This window comes from Heterocephalus glaber, unplaced genomic scaffold (genome assembly GCF_053883595.1).
Source record: "Heterocephalus glaber isolate CG9 unplaced genomic scaffold, H.glaber_assembly_v1.0 deba00001531, whole genome shotgun sequence".
Lineage (NCBI taxonomy): Eukaryota > Metazoa > Chordata > Mammalia > Rodentia > Bathyergidae > Heterocephalus > Heterocephalus glaber.
In genome coordinates, this window is record NW_028258329.1 from 23,736,147 (window position 1) to 23,752,491 (window position 16,345).

A 16,345-nucleotide genomic window follows, 5' to 3' on the forward strand; every position below is an offset into this window, starting at 1 on the left:
TCATGTCTTTCATTCTGCTCACCATCTCTGTAGTTACCTGGGAAATTATTTCTGTTTTGAATTTTTCTAGTGCCTCATTCATCTGTTTTGTTACTTCCTGTGCTATCCATTCAGGGTGTCCAGGTGGTTGACTATCAGACTTTTCCACCTCGTTTCCCCCAGAATTTCCTTTTTGGTGGGGTGGAAGTCTAAGTTTGTGCCTTGCTTAAATGTCTTCTCATTTGTGTTTTTGGTATTATCCTTGGTTTAATTCCTGGGTTGATACTTCAAAATTGCTTACTGTAAGTATCTTTGTTGCTTGTATTTAGAACCTTAATGGAATGATTGCTTCTCAGAGGTGTCTTCCAGATATAGCTGGTCTTTAGATTTTGAGTCTCTAATGACTTTGTGGCTATCTCATTTTCATTATACCAGGAAGGACAACTGATCAATCACAACACCTTAGCCCCAGTGATACAATCAGCAATACCATAGCATCAAGCACAGCTTAGAAAATGACAATTTGCGGTAGTTATTAATCTATCACCTTTAACTGTATGAATTAAATCAAAGTCGAGGACCAGCCCAACACATGTTTACAGGGAATAAACTCTTCAATATAGCAACTTTACCCTTCAGGATGGGGAATTAGAAGGAGTTGGGGAGGGAGAGTTAGATAAATAGAAGGATAGGGAAAGGTTAGCTGTGAGGCTAGAGGATACAGGAAGATCATGCAAACTCTAAGAAATTTGAAGACAAGAGGAAAAGACAGAATGAAAGAACAAAGACGAGAACAGAACAGCAATAGGGAGGCTAGAAACTGTATTTACTTTCCTTTAAAACTAATGACAATCAAGAGAAGGAAAAAAAGAAGAAAAGAAAAATAAAGAAGAAATCTGAATTAGGGCCAGAATAGGAACAAAAACGGAGATGAAGAACAAATTGGGACAGAGAGAAAATGAGTGAGAGAAAGAAAAGAGATAAGAAAGAAAAAAAAGGAGAGACAAAAATTTGAAAGGAGTAGAAAAAAATAAAAATTAAAAATTAAAAATAAGAGCAAAATTTTTTTTTTTGAAAATAACAAATAAAAATAAAAATGAAGGGACTCCTTCAGGGTATGTCTCTGTTGTCACAGTAGACAACATGGATAGCAGTGTGCAGATATAAATAAGTCAATGAGTCTCAGGAAGCCAGTAGCAGACCCTTGAGATTCAGGCAGATTTCTGGCTGTAAGTCCCAAGTTGAGCTCCCTGTCCTCCTGCTGGGTTGTACTCTGCAAGGTTCTACTGCAGATTCCAGCTGTCCTTCCTCTGAAGATAGTCCAGGTTCTGATGGGAGGTGATGATCCCTCCAACTTACCAAGTACAGTGGTCTGTTGTGCCTTTATTGCAGAGATTCTCTTCACTTTTCCAGTGGTCTTCAGGTTTCATCAAGAGCCTGAGAGAAACTTTCTTTCTGTTGTTCAATTCTGCTGTATCTTCTGGAGCTCAAGACAATGGCCTTTGTGACCCCCTGTGCCTCTGTAGTGTGGAACCACATAGTGGCACAGCCAGGAGGCCAGAGGCGGGATGAGAGGTGGGGGGAACTGCAGGTGACAGTGCAGCTAAGCTGGTCACTGGGGGGCGGGGCGCAGGGATGGAGAGGGGCTCCACGTGGCCGAGGTCCTCACCGTCCACCAGCTGGTTGCTGGGGTTGAAGTCTTTTCTTGGATCTACTGAACTGGGGCTGGACAAGCAATAGATACTTTTCAGTGTTTATGATATTTGGTCTCTTGAAGGTCACTTGCATTTGTTATCTCTGATGTGGCCTTCTTGACACTATTTTCTTGTTGCTCCCACCTGCATTTCTGAAGTTCATCTCAGTTGTACACACTGAATTTTTTTGGTAATTCTAGGGATCAAATCCAGGGTCTCACATATATGAGGCAAGAGATCCACCACTAAGCCACAGCCCAATTCCTGACTTCTTTTTCCAGCTTCTCCTTCAACACTGGGGTTCTTCTCCCTTTTTCTTCTTCATTAACAACATCTTTTGTTGTGTGGACTTTGTCTTTGTTTCTCCCTCTCATCCTGTCTCCCTCTGTGTGAGGCTTTCATTCTGTAGATAATCCTTCTTCCTGGGTCCACGTGTCAACCCCAGAGGAGATTTTTTTGGGTCAAGTGCCCATGCCTGGACTGATGACTATGCAAGGGGACTCAGTGTCATTATGTCATGTCTTTCTGGGGAGTTGTAGGGAGACCTCATGACCAGCATCCCAACTAGACCACTTGTGATGCTGCCACATAGGGTACAGCAATATGTCCACCATGCCACTCGATCTCATCTGGATCTATGGCTCTAACTATTGGCAACCTGATACCCATAATTGGACTCCCCTACCTTGATATCTGCTTTGAACTCAAGAGCAGTGTACCTACTTGCCTATTGGGTATCTGTCTCCATCTGGGTGTCCTCAAGCACCTCAAATAAAACCTTTTCAAGATAGACCAATTATGCATCCCTGAAAATCCTTCTCTCCCTTTTGGATTTACGATCTCAGTAAACAGCAGAATTTTCCACTTAGTTTGCCCAGACAAACACCCAAGAGTCATTCTCAATTCCACCTCTCCCTCAGCTCACCCCAACACTGCCAACTCCTATCAAGTGAACCTTGTAAACAGTCCTATGAGTCTCCTTCCATTCCTTCTGCCCCTGTGTCCTCTCTGCCTTTCTGACCTTCTCCCTTCCTGTGGGATACAAGAGCCTCCAAACACCAATCAGCTTCCTGCTTCTCTCTGCACTGGCCCTCCTAAGAGTGTGCTTTATAAAACACAGGTCTTATCTGCATCACCATCCTAATGAAACCTTTGGAATCTCCTTCCCGTGACCTAAAAGACCCCAATGTACTTACTAGGGGGCACCTGGGCTCCTCAGGGATTTCTTTTCCCAAATGAAATCAGGATGACATGGAGGACCTCACACATCCCTATCCCACCTGTGTGGCCCTTTGGAATCTGTTGATTCTTAGACTCCAGAGTTCTTATTTGGGAAGTAATACTTATAGAATGCTTTAGGATTTCTCAAGAACACACACATATACCTTTATTTAAACTTTGAGTGTCATAATCAGTGTGAAGCTGATTTTCAGCCCTATTTTAGAGACCAAGAAACAGAGACTAATCTTAAACTGTGCTGGGAAGTTCATGATGTGAAGTTCGGCACAGGATCACATGCATACTACACATTATCTGTGCCCAGATATGATGCCAGTGTGTATCACATGAAACATTCCAGATGCTCTGAAAAGATAGCACAGGATCCCAGGGCCATGGGATGGGGTGCACTTTTAGGATTTGTCCACTCCTGTCCTTCAGTCCACTCAGTCTGCTCATACATTTTCATGCCTCCTGTCATGTGTGAAATGAAATTTTGGGAACTACCCTTTGCTAAGCATATGTATTTGTGATTTGTAGGACTGGGCCATGAATGCTGAGTACTGTCTTTACAATGAGATGTAGATTTTCCATTTAAAGTCAAGTCCTTCATTTTGAAATGCTGAATAGGATGTACTTTTAAAAAGAATTCCAGATGGTTAAATTAGGAGACTAAGAATAAAAAGAGACCAGCCCAAGATTGCTCCCAAGACTTTTAATTTGGTTGTGAATGAAATGCATTTCCCTCTATTTCAAGTGTGTTACCTCCCATTCCTTATTCCCCAAATCATCCCAAATCATGACAAAAAGCCCTTGGGCCTCTGTGTGCCCAGCCCTGCTTGACACCCCGCCCCCCATCTGTTTCTTTTGCCAATTCAGACAAAGATGCAGTTTATAGAATAAGAGGAGGTGTAACAAGATGCTTTCCTATACAGTGTCTTTTGGAGGGAGACTGTCAGGTTGTGGCAGCTGAGAGAGAGAGCCTTGGGCTTTCTCGGCAGGGTCCTCTATGGAAGACTTTCTCAGTGTTTCCTAGGTGCAGGGTCTGGTGGGTGGGGATCTGTGGCTGAGCCCAGAGGTGGGGCCTGGTGATTTCTTCCAGGAAAGGTGAAATGCTCCCAGTGATTGTCAGAAATCATCCTGTTACCTGAGGCTCTAGGGGCTCAGTCTTCCTCTGGGCTCTGGGGCGGGGGGGGGGGGCAGAGCTGTGGAGAGGGAGAATGGGAGGGAGATGGAGGTTCCTCTCTGTCCATGATTCAAGTCCCAGGGGCTCTTTACAAAGTCTTCAGAGGGTTGAGTGGCTCAGGCACTCCCAAAACTGAAGAGGGGCGCTGGGGACTAGGGAGTTGGCCTCCATACCTGAGGTCACTTTTTAAGCCAACAGACTGGGTTCTATCCTGTGTTGTGGCCATGAGTCACAGCCAGCCAACCCAGGAGCCAGATAATTGGACCATGGAAACCTTTCAGTTTTAGCAGCTGTTGGACTTTTGCTAGAATCCAAACCCTGACACTGAGGAGGTGTAACCTCCCAGCACCAAGTGTCACCAGTGGAAAGGCCCAGGGGCCCCAGGCTTCCTTGAAGTCCTTTGCAAAGTACAGCTTGCTCCCTGTCTCCTGTGTGTACCCCAGGCAGCTGTCCTCTCAGAGCAGCCACATGGCTGGTTTCTCCTTCAGCTAGCCACCCTGCCAAGCATGCAGGCACCTGAGCTTGTCCTACCAGGCCAGGGCTCGTCTGCTGGCCAGTTTAGGCTCCATCTAAGTTCAGACAGGAGGTTTCCCTGTTGGGTTCAAGGCTGTGCCCTTCACTATCTGACCAGTGCTTGCCTCAGAGGACACCCTGGATGAGCATTTATTGAGTGAGTGAATGAATGAAGAAAAATAATATTTGGAAGGATGGGAATCACAAGCATTCACAAGCTTCATTCACAAGCAGGGTAGTGAGACCGGGGTGTGTGAAGCCAAAGTCTGCCTTCAGGTGATCCTATTAAGCCTTAAATATGTCCAAAGCTAGCAGGAGGGAGGGAGCTGGACCATGACAAGGACTACAGAAATTCCACGGTAGATGCCAAAATCTTTGCAAGGCAAGTGCAATGTTCAAATCTTTCCACTTGTTCTGTGGTCAAACACTGAAGGGAATGAACAGAGACTAGACTCAGGAGGAAGATAATAAAATAATGTAGCATTTATTTATTATTTATTATTTATTATTTATGTACCAGGCAATGTTTTAAGTGCATTCTGTGTGTTACTTCACTTACTCCTTATGAAAACCAGGAGAGTCTCCATCCTGTCATTGTCCCACTTTGCTGACATGGAACTGGAGATGTGGGCGGGGGAAACCACTTGTCTGAGAGTCACTATGATCAGCCTGGCTTGAACCTGGTCCCTCCTGGGTTCTGGCCCCAGTTATACCAACAGTTACTATGGACACAAGATCTTTCTTCAGCCTCCAAGTTGAGGTTCTTAACCTTCTCTACCGAAGGTGCTTTCTTTGGAGGAGTTCTTGGGTTTGGCACAATCAGTGGAAATAACTAATGCTGGTCTTGAAGATGGCTGAGTTGAAACTGCTCTCAATGTGGGAGCCCCCAGCCCTGTCAGCATTTGCTGACATGATTAGTTTCAAAGCACTCCTGATTCACAGGGTCTCAGACTTGGGTCCCTCAGAGACCTCTCCCCTCTACCCTTCATGGTGCTGATGGGAAACTGAGGGAAGGGACCCTGGGTGTCCCCAGCTACCCTTTTGAGCACTGGAGGGGAGCATAGCATGGAGACTGAGTCCAGCCCTGCTCCATCATTGGTCACATGTGTGACTTTGGACAAATCTCCTCACTCCGCTTAGCTTCAGTTTCCTGTAACACAGAAACAGTTTATCTCAGACATTATTCATGTGCCGAGTACCAAGGTCAACACAGCATAAAAAGCCTTAAAGACCTGGACTTTTGCTACTGTCACCCCCCCCCCCCCCCGCCATGTCCTTGGCACAATTGATGTCACCTGGTGGTCACAATGTGGTCAATACAGGGCATGCCATGCAGGCTGATGGGAAGGAGCAGGTGGGACACATGCACACTAAAAGGCTTTCTGTGTGTATTTGAGATTCAGATTCCATGTGACAAGCTGTGTTTTATTTTCTGTATCTCTTGACCCTATGGCACATGCATCAACATTAAAAGTTGGCCACACTGGACAGCACCTGTCTTCTCGTCCTCTCTGTACCCAATGTGGTCCTCATAGTAGGGCAATTTGCTAAGGTCAGCTCTCAGAAGGGAAAGTCAGACTCTTGGCCCTGTGATGGACACAGCTGTGGGACTGGTAAGTGATGCAGGAATGGAAGCGAAAGGCTGGAAAATTTAATTTCTTACTTGAGATTTTGTAGGATTCTTGTGTGGAGACTCTAGCAGCATTGGTCCCTAAGTGTGTAATGAGCAGAACGCTCCTGCTGACCGGCAAAGGATGGGCTACATGAAGAAGAAGCGACACTTTGGCCAGGCAATGGTTGCCCATGACCTGCAGGCCAAGGTGGTACCTCCTGCTTCTCACACAAGTTTTGTTAGAACAGTGCCATCATGTCTTTATGGCTGATCTGCGCTTCCTTCTCACTGCAGTGGCAGAGCCGAGTAATTATAACACAGGTCATGTGGCTCTGAAAGCCTAAAATACTTATTTGTCCCTTTATAGAAAAAGGGTGTCCATGCCTATTTTTAGTCCCTGGATCTTAGTGGTTATTAGTATTGTGGCATGACCAGCCTCTCCTGACTGCTTTACTTATGTTTAGAGCTGGTGATTTAATATGTAGAAAATATAGGGTGACTGTTTTCGTTACATTTATTACTGGGATTACTGTGTATCATTTGTTTACCAGTCATAATTTTCTTTTGTCTGCTTGTGTCCTTGACCATTTTATCATTAGGATTTAGTGATCTCATGGATTTGATTTTGTTCTCAAAGGAGAGTATGTTAATCTTTTGTAGTACACATTTGCTTTGTTCTATCAAGTCTTAGTTGAGAAAAGAGATAGTCCTTTCCCTGCACAAGCTTAATATTTAATTGTATCTGCAGTAGTATTTGATTTTTAAAACATATTTTAATCTACCAGGAAATTGTTTTAATGCAAGGAGTAATATACAAGACTGAGGTGAATCTTTTTTCCCTCAAATTGTTAAATAATTTTCCAACACCACTTTTTAATAAGCCTCCCTTTCCCCATAGTTTAATATTTCTCTTATAATTTGATAATATTTTTCTGTGTGGAATGGTGTCCTTTTTCTATTGCATTGATTATCTTATATATTCTTACAAAAATGCTTTTGCTATAGTGTTAGGTGAAAAAGCAAAGTACAAAGTTTATGTCTATATATGTATATGCACCATAAAATAGACTCAGAAAAAACTAAAATGTTATTAATTATAGCGTTTGTCTGAAACTTTTATAATTTTCTTTGTCTTCCCATTTTCCAGTCACTTTTGAAATCTTCTCATATCCACAATAATGGAAAACTAATTTATTTTACGGGAAAAACAAAAATGGAACCTTGGTCTTCTAATTTCTTTGCCTGTTACATGTTCTGCTATCTTGAGAGGTCTTGCTGTGGTTCTAAAATACTTCTTTGCTTTTTAATTTCTATGAGATTCATTTGGTGGCACGCACAGCTGTCTGTCCACAGCTGCAGTCTGTGACCTCCTTGTTACTCTGACAGAGCTTCTGCCCCTTGGCAGCTCAGGTCGATGTGGGCAAGGGCTCTGGCTTGAAAGGAGGCTGTGCAGGTGGCTGGTTGTAGATTTGAACCCCAGCCTGGCATCTCCTTTTTCTACCTGCAGGATTCCAGGCATCTGCCTGCTGGCCCAGACCACCACCTCTCAGAAGTCCAACCTGCCTTCTTTCCAGTGCTTCATAGCCTCTCAGAGCCTGGGACTCCTCCTCCTCCCTTTGTCCCACATTCCCCTCTCAGCCTGTCCGCTCCACTTCAAGCCTTAATTGTCATGCTCCTGGATCTGGTGGGTCCCCTTTTTCCTTAGAGCCTGCGGGGTTTTACATAAAATACAAAGCTGAGCTCCAGCTCTTGGCTGAAGATCCCAGTGGCCGATTTCATTATCCTGACATCTGCTCAGTATTCATATTTCATCTTCCTGGCCATCTTCTAGAGAGTAGGAGCCAATAATGCTAAGGGCTTCTCTTTACTGAATGCTTTTTATGTTCAAGGGACTGTGCTAAGCGCTTCATACACATGAGCATATGCATTTCTCATAGCTCAGTGAGGATGATATTATTACTGTCTCCATTTTACAGCTGAGGAAATGGCAGCACAGAGTGATGAAGTGAGTTGTCTAAGGCCCCATGGGTAATCCTGGGTGAGCAGCCCTGTGTACATCACATTTGGTGTATCTGATGCTAGAGTCCACACCCTCAGCCACTGGCCATGTTTGTTCTCATTCTTCTTGATTTGACTGACTGCGCCTACCTTGAGCTGGCCCAGAATCCGTTGGAATCCCCAGCCATGAGGCCAGCACTCTGTCCAGGTCACTCTTGCTGGGCATGAGGAAAAAGAAGGCAGGAAGGTGGGGCTAGAGGCCCCCTGGTGTGGATGGGTGTGTGGCAGGACACACCCTGGAAGTTGGGCTGCCATAGCCACAGCCAGAGAGTGCCCCACTTCTGTACCTTCTTTGTCATTGCCAAGTCTGGCTCAGTCTGGATGTGGGCTGTGGTCTTCCTAGATTTTCTGCAATGTACCCTGCCCCTCTCTCTATGGAGGGGGCGGCATCCCAGGGCTCTTTTCTGGGTATTTCCTGGTCATATGGGGGCCACTCCTGCCTCCTTACCAATTCTGTGGACCATGCATGGTTGAGCCTGGTCTGTGGGTCCTCATGTGTACTGAGAGGACCAGGTGTCTGGGATTGTGCCAGGTGGCATGAAGGTACACGAGGATAGCTGCTTGCTGAGAAAGACCAGAAGCCAGGAGCACAGCATCTGTTACATCACCCCCATTCTCTAGGTTTAGCTGCAGGCTCAGCTCAGAGTGAGAGCAGTAGGACCAGTGCTGAGGCCAGGTCTGCAGGACAGGAGACCCCAGGGTGTGTCTTCTCCCAACCCTACTTTTGGTGAAGTCACCCTGTGGGTTGACGCGGACCGTGGTGGCAGGATTCACATCATGGCTACACTCCTTCTCTTTCCTCAGAGAGCTACCTGTGGACTACTTTCTAGAACAACACTGAATAAAAGTGACTCACTGTTCCCCAACACTGTTTTTTTCTTTTTACTTTTCTAAGTCTTTGTACTCCTACATAACTTTTAAATTTCAATATCCAATTCTTCATTTATAGCAAGTATACATAGACCTGAATTTTTATATATACCTCACGTTTTCTAATCCTGCTAAATTCAAATACAAGTTCTAGGGGCTCCTAGAGATTTCTTAGTATTTTCTCTGTAGATGATCATTTCATCTACATATAAAGATTTTACTTCTACCTTACCAATCCTATCCTAATTGTGTCATTTTATTGCCAGACTATTTTGATTTGGGCCTAGGTTTCAAAGTTTAATGGACAGATGAAGAGTAGGCATATCTGCCCTTGTTTCCCACCTTAGGGAGAAAGCATTGTATCTTCTCCATTCATATAAGGAGTTTTTGCTGGAAGTACGGAGTACATGGCTTTGATCTGTTAAGAAGGTTCTGTTCTACTTCTAGTCTACTGATAGCTTTTACCATGAACAGCTGTAGAATTTAGTCCGATACTTTTTCTCCCACTACTGGCAGGATCATATGACTTTTTCCTTTCCTCTGTTAAAATGATGACTTTTGGGGGTGGATCTTCCGATGCTGAACCACCACTGCCATCCCTATAATAAAACCACTTTCTACATACTGCCAGATCTGATTTCTAATAGTTTGTTTTATTAAACAAATTTCTATCTATGTTCATAATTTTTTCTTCTATTATCTTTATCCAGTTTTAGGATTAGTACAATGTTGATTTCCTAAAATGAGGGGAGAAGTGTTCTTTCTTTTTTCTGCTTTAAATGTTTGATATAATTTGTCAGTTAAAATGTATATGAGCCTGTTGTTGTCATATAGGTAGGTTTGCAAGCTAGGAATATACTTTCTTTAATAGGTGCTATTCAAATTTTATATTTCTCCAGAGTTAGTTTTATTAATTTGTCTTCCAAGATACTTCTTAGAAGTTGTCAAATTTATTTCAAAAAAGATTTTTGCAATATGCTTTCTATATCCTTTTAAATTCTATAAAATCTGTGGTAATGTCTCCTGGATCTTGTTATTGTAATTTTTAAAATGTATAATTGATATTATGTAATAGGAAGAAAAGGTCTAAAGGAGCAGGGGAAGGGGGAGGGGAAGGGGAAAGGAAAGAAGGGAAAAGAAAAAATGTGAGAAAAGGAAAAAAATGGAAACAAAGTCCTTGCAAATAGGGAAGGGTGGGCAGGGGAAGGGGAAAAAAATAAGAACCAAGATACTCATGTAATGGTACAAGATCCCAATGATGAATGTAATTGTATTGTATACCTAAAATGTACCAATAAACTTAATGGGAAAAGAAAGTGTCTCATGAAGTGTTCAGGCAGGCTAGGTCTATATTCTGGCCATATCACTTCTCTGAGCCTCAGTTTCCACATCAGCAAAGTGAGGATGTTAGCATCAACATGACAGAGTTTGCTGGAAAATGAAATGAGTAAGGCATATGGTGCTTAGTGGAGAGTGATTGTTCTGAGCAGACCACAACTGATGGTGATGATTACAATGAATAACTGTAGGGAGTTGGGAAGGAAAGTGACAGCCAAGGAAATGCCTCTAAAGGCCAACTGAACAACATCCTTAACTCCACATAACCTGCTGCTGAGTCTCGGCTAGAACAGACAGCACACACGTTCCCAACAGGAAGGAGGGGATGCGCTGCTAGGAGTGGTGGATGCCTGGAGGAGCCTGCTCTGAATGGGCAGGTCCCATGGGGTTAACAGAAAGAAGGGCTCTTAGCAGACATTAATCATTGGCTTCTCAGAGGGAGCCAAATGATCCTTACCAAGGAGGTTGAAACCAGATCAAGACACTAATACTGGCTTTACCACTTGGAAGTTCTGCAAGTTTAAATAAGATACTCAATTTTGCAGACCTTTAGTTTCTTATTTATAAAGTAAGGATAACCTACTTTATGTTGCAAGAATTACAGGTGCTGGTGATTTATAGATGAGAGGTCTTTGCTCCTATAATCTACCTCAGTAGAGGATGGGTTATTACTCCTTAGACTTTTGTGGTCTGATGGTCTGCTCAGTTCTGCTTTAGCCTGTACCTGACACCACTCTTGTCACAGCACTGTCCATAGCTCAGCTGGGTCTCGAGCGTCCAGGGTGGCCTCACTCACTGGCCAGTCACAGTGGCAGAGTGGTTGGGATGCCCCCACCCTTGCAGTGGGTTCTCATCCTCCATCCAGCAAGCTGACTGGGGTTTCCTCACCACATTGATTTCAAGGATCCAACAGCAAAATCAGATCCTGCAAGTTCGGAGTAAGATTCTGTAACATAGTTGTTCAATGTCACTTCTGCCAGTCTTCAATCTGACAGCTCATGGAGCCAGCCCAGGTTCAGGGATAGCCATGTCCTATTGCAGAGGGATAATGATGGGGAAGGGGTTCTCAGAGTCATATCTTGTACTTGTTAACCACATGCAGGTGCTCTGGGCTTCTCCCTTCTCACTACCTCCCGTGGTCCCATCCCAGTGAAGACAGTATTGTATTTAGAGTAAGAAGAATGGAGAGAGAGAGAGCCAGAAAAGTGAGAGGAAATGGCCAAGAGGAGGCAGGATCTTTCTCAGCAATGGGAATGGGTTTCATTGCTTTCTGGGTAGAAATAGAGGGCGAGGGGGTAGAGAGAAGCTTCTAGAAATATAGAAGCTATATGAGAATAGAAAGGAGAAGAAAGAGGATTTAAGGAGTTTCAAGATGCAAATAAAAATTATTTTAAAAATTCTTGTGACTGCTGGATTGTATTTCTTTGAGTGTGACTTTGACTACAGATCAGGTCACACTGGGTCTTGGAATTTATTTCAGTAAAATATTCACCATGCATCTTCAGTACCTATGACATACGGGCACTCAATAAACAATGTGTGCTCTAAAGGCCTTCCTTACTCCTGGCAACAGCCTCCCTATTCCCAAGGCCAGCTATGGGGTCTACTTTAAGGGGCTCAGGCACCTCCTGCTTCACGTTGATTCTCCCCGCATGGTGCAATAGCCCTTTGCAAGACCCAAAGTAAGAAACTGGGGCATTGCTGCTAGACATAAAATTCAGGTATGCCACAAAAAGTAATTCCATTTTTCCTTTTCTCCATGCATCATATAAGACCATAGATCCCGAGAAAACTGTCAAAAATATAACCAGCACTGGCAGGGAGAAAATTCACTGGCATAGATTTCTAGACTGCAGGTCCTTTTCCCATCATCATGGACAGGTGAATTTCCAAAGTCCTTGGTCTCCTATTTCTCTGCTGTCTTGAGAAGGACCCTCCCTTTCATTTTCCTACTTTGATAGTGATGTTTCTAGTCATTTGGGGAAATAGAAGATATACTTTAAAAATCTCCTGAGGTAACACTTTTCTCTTATTTGAAAATGAACATTTTAATCGGGGTTTTTAATGTTACCTGTATTCTTTTCTCTCTATTGCTTTCTTGATGCAGCTCTTTGCTCCCTCATTTAATTTCTATCTTTCAACAAGAATGTAAACCCCATGAAGTTGGGGGCTTTGACTGTTTTCTTTACTACTGAGAAAAATACCTGTCACAAACAGTATTTGTTGAATGAATGAAAGTAAATAAATAAATTTTCCTTCTGATTTTTTTAAACATGGGGACTGTTGCTACCACGAAATATCAAAACATCATAGCCTACCTAGGTTCATTTCTAAAACTTCAGAAACTTAGAAAACAGAAATAAGAGTTAAACATTAAGGTTCTTAATGAAGCATAGTAAAAAGTACAAAATTATCTTCAAGGCTAATTTTAGAGTTGTGAAAGACTATATATGACACTACTGACTTTATTGACGTAGATTGAAAAAAGGAGTCTGTCAGTTGGAGGAGAGTGTGGTCAGTCATAGAAATAATAATTCAAAGACAGCTTGGGTGGTTTCACCCAAGACCAAGGCAGGAAGTTCTGGCTGCTGGGCTTGAGTGGTGCACCCACCCAGGGGCCCCGTTGTGAGCAGCAGTCTCAGGCCATCCCCACTGCATGCCCTAACTCACTTCCTGGATCTTAACTGCTGCTCCCAGAGCTACCTCCCATGGTGACCCACTGGCCTGGTGGGAGGTCTGCTTTCTGGGAGGAAGGGCACTGGCCTTAGGTACCAGAGGCCTCTGAGGCCATAGCGGTTCTACTTGCATCATCAGCTCTTCAGAATCATGTTGTCATCCATCCTTTTCCTCGCTGTGGCTAATCGAGAATGAGACCAGTCTTGGCAAACTGGGGTTATAAGTTTGAGTCTGCACAGGTATGAGCTGGACTTCCGTTCAGGGCGGTGCCCACCACAGATACCCTGCGAAGGCTTCAGAGACACAGCCATCGCAACTTTAGAACCATCTTGACTTTGCCATGGGATACTACTTTTTTGATTCAAGCATCATTAGGAAGAAGTGAGAGGGTTTTTCTAACAGGTATATTGTGTGACATCTGCACATCACGGAAGGCGCACCCTCACCAAAGTAGGCCACCACTACTCCAACCACTGCTCTCACCTTGAATGACCTTCAAGTCTGAGTGTGGTGACACACCTCAAGACTTCAGTTCAGTTCAGTCACTGAGGTTGTACCCTGTGCAGGTGGAGTGCTAGTTCTTGAGGGTTATGGGATCAGCCAGGATTTTCTCAAGACAGCACCCGGCTTGGTTAACCACCCACTCACCCAACTTGGCTCCAAGTCATATTTATTTTTTCTACATTTTGCATCCATAACCCAAGATCAAAATTTTCCACCCTTCAAGACATTTTAATGAATCTCCTTTGGTCTTAAAAGGTAATTTCTTTCTAATAAATTTATTTTTCCACAAATGGCAGCATCATTAAAATAGGTTTATAGCTTGTCTTCATGCAGTAAGAACTTTTAAGGGACATAATAATTCAAATATATAACTCCTAGAATCTTTGTTGAAGACAAGGTTTTCCTCAAAAACTCTTTTTTGTATATTCATTCTTAACTCAATTGCAGGACAGTTTTACTAAGAATGCTAGCTAGCATTTTCCATTCTTACCCATATTCTCGTTTTGGGTACATATGTGAAAAGAGCTTGTTTTATATTTTTCAATTCCCTTTAATATTCAAGAACCATCTTAAAGTTTCTGAAAGGTGAACACAGAGACAATACTTTTAAGAAGAACTTATTCATGGTTCTCAACCCTGGCTGTGCATTAAAATCCCCTGGAGACATTTTAAAAAATGCCTTTCTAGCTTGCACCCCAGAACAATAAATCCAAATCTTTGGCAATGGCTCCTCATTTCATTCCAGTGTGCTGCCAAGGATGTGAACCACTGAATTATAAAACCTTTATAAAAAATTTTATTATCTGTTCTAGGCACTGAAGGGATAGTTAAAAAGCTTTAAAAACTCAGTCACTTCTTTTGATAAATTTTGATTAATTTCCTAAAACTGATAAAATTCTCTATATATGTACATATTTGTGCACATGATGATTTTTTTTTCTTTTTTTGGAGCTAGGGGTTGAATCTAGGCCTTGTGCATGCTAAGCAGGTGCTGTACCACTAAGCTACACCCCCCAGGCCATACTATGATTTCGCAATTATGTATACATTGTGGATCATCTAAATCAAGCCAATTATCATGCACATTACTTCACATACTTAGCATTTATCTGTAGTGAGAACATTTAAATCTATTCTCTGATTTTCTTTTTTTCATTTAAAATGAATAATTGCATAAAACTGGGAAATAAAGGTAGCAGTAAATACAGAAAATAGTGCAATAGTAAGGGGGTGGGCAGGGGCAGGAGCTGGCTGTGGGTGGAGGAGGTAGCATGGTCTGTAGACCCCCAGCTCTGAAGGGGTGGAGAAAAGGTTCCTGGGTCTGGGTCTTGCTGAGCTGGTGGAGCTGCATGCGGAGCTGGCACAAGTTCTGCATGCAGGACTCGAGCATGGGTTGCCATTTGCCCTGCAGCGTTGCTCTCTGCCTCAGTGGGCTTGGGGTGTGACAGCTGGGTCAGAGGACAGTGAGCTGGAGGGTTGGCCTTGGTGTGTATCTCCAGCCAGGAGCTTAGGAGGAGAGAAATGACCCTTCCTCCCATCAGTGGGGTCTGTTGGGTGGAGGTTTATACCCTAGAGGAGCTCAGGACGGAGGCACAACAGAAGGGTTGGCTATCCAGGAAGGCTGGCACCAGAGGATCCCTGAGAGAATGTTGCCTGACCGCCTGCACCAAGCACACCAGACAGACTTCTGTTAGGCTCCTGGCTGATTTTCAGTAGGGGTGGCTGGGCCAGGATAGTTGTGCACTGGGCTTCCTGGTGTTTCTAGGTACCTGGCGGGTGGACCAGGGGGACCTCCCTGGGCTCCTTTGTGTCTTTCCTTCCATGGAGGTCAGACCTTGGAAGACCTTTATTGGGGTCGTTGGTGTGACTGGGTGTCTTATTGCCAGCCCTGGGAAGACCTCCCCTGGGTTCCTTGGTGCCTGTGGGTGCCTTGTGGCCAGCCATGAGGAGATCTCCCTTGGGATCCTTGATGTCTCTGGGATCCTGGTGGCTAGGCCTGGGGACACCTTCCCAGACTACTTCGTATCCATGGGTACCTGGTGCCTGGGCCCAGTGAGACTTGCCCTGGGTCCCTTGATGTCTTTCTGTCCTTGGTAGCTGGGCCTAGGGAGACTTTCTATAGACATCTGAGTTGTTTTAGGTAACTGGTTGTCTGGCTTGAGGTGACCCGTTCTGGGCTCCTTGTTGGCTCTGGACACCAAGTAGCCTTGCCTTTGACCTGGGTTCCTTGGGAGTATTTTGACATTTGATGGCTGGGCCTAGGGAGACCTTCCTGGCTCCTTGGGTGGCTCCAGGCTCCTGGTGGTCATGTCTGGGGAGACCTGGCCTGGGCTACCCTTGACAGCTGGGTTGTATCTGGATGGAGACAGCCATCTTTTTAGTCATTCAGAGATGCTTTCCCTGCTTGAGGTCCTGAGGCTGTGGCCTTGTGAAGTGGGGAAGCAGCTTAGTATGTTTGCTGTTCTTCTCTGCCCAAGTGAGCTTAGGAGCTGGCTGTCACTATATTGTGATGCCTGTTAACAAGGGTTCCAAGTTCTCTTTGGACCTATGACCAAGGAAGTGAGGTCATGACTTGAAGTCCACAAGCTGAGCACCTTCTTCTGATAAGAAGATCCTATGGCCCACACACACAGATGGGGGTGCGGATGCTAGGAGATAACACTGGAGAGAGATGTTGGGACAAGATTATGTGGGGCC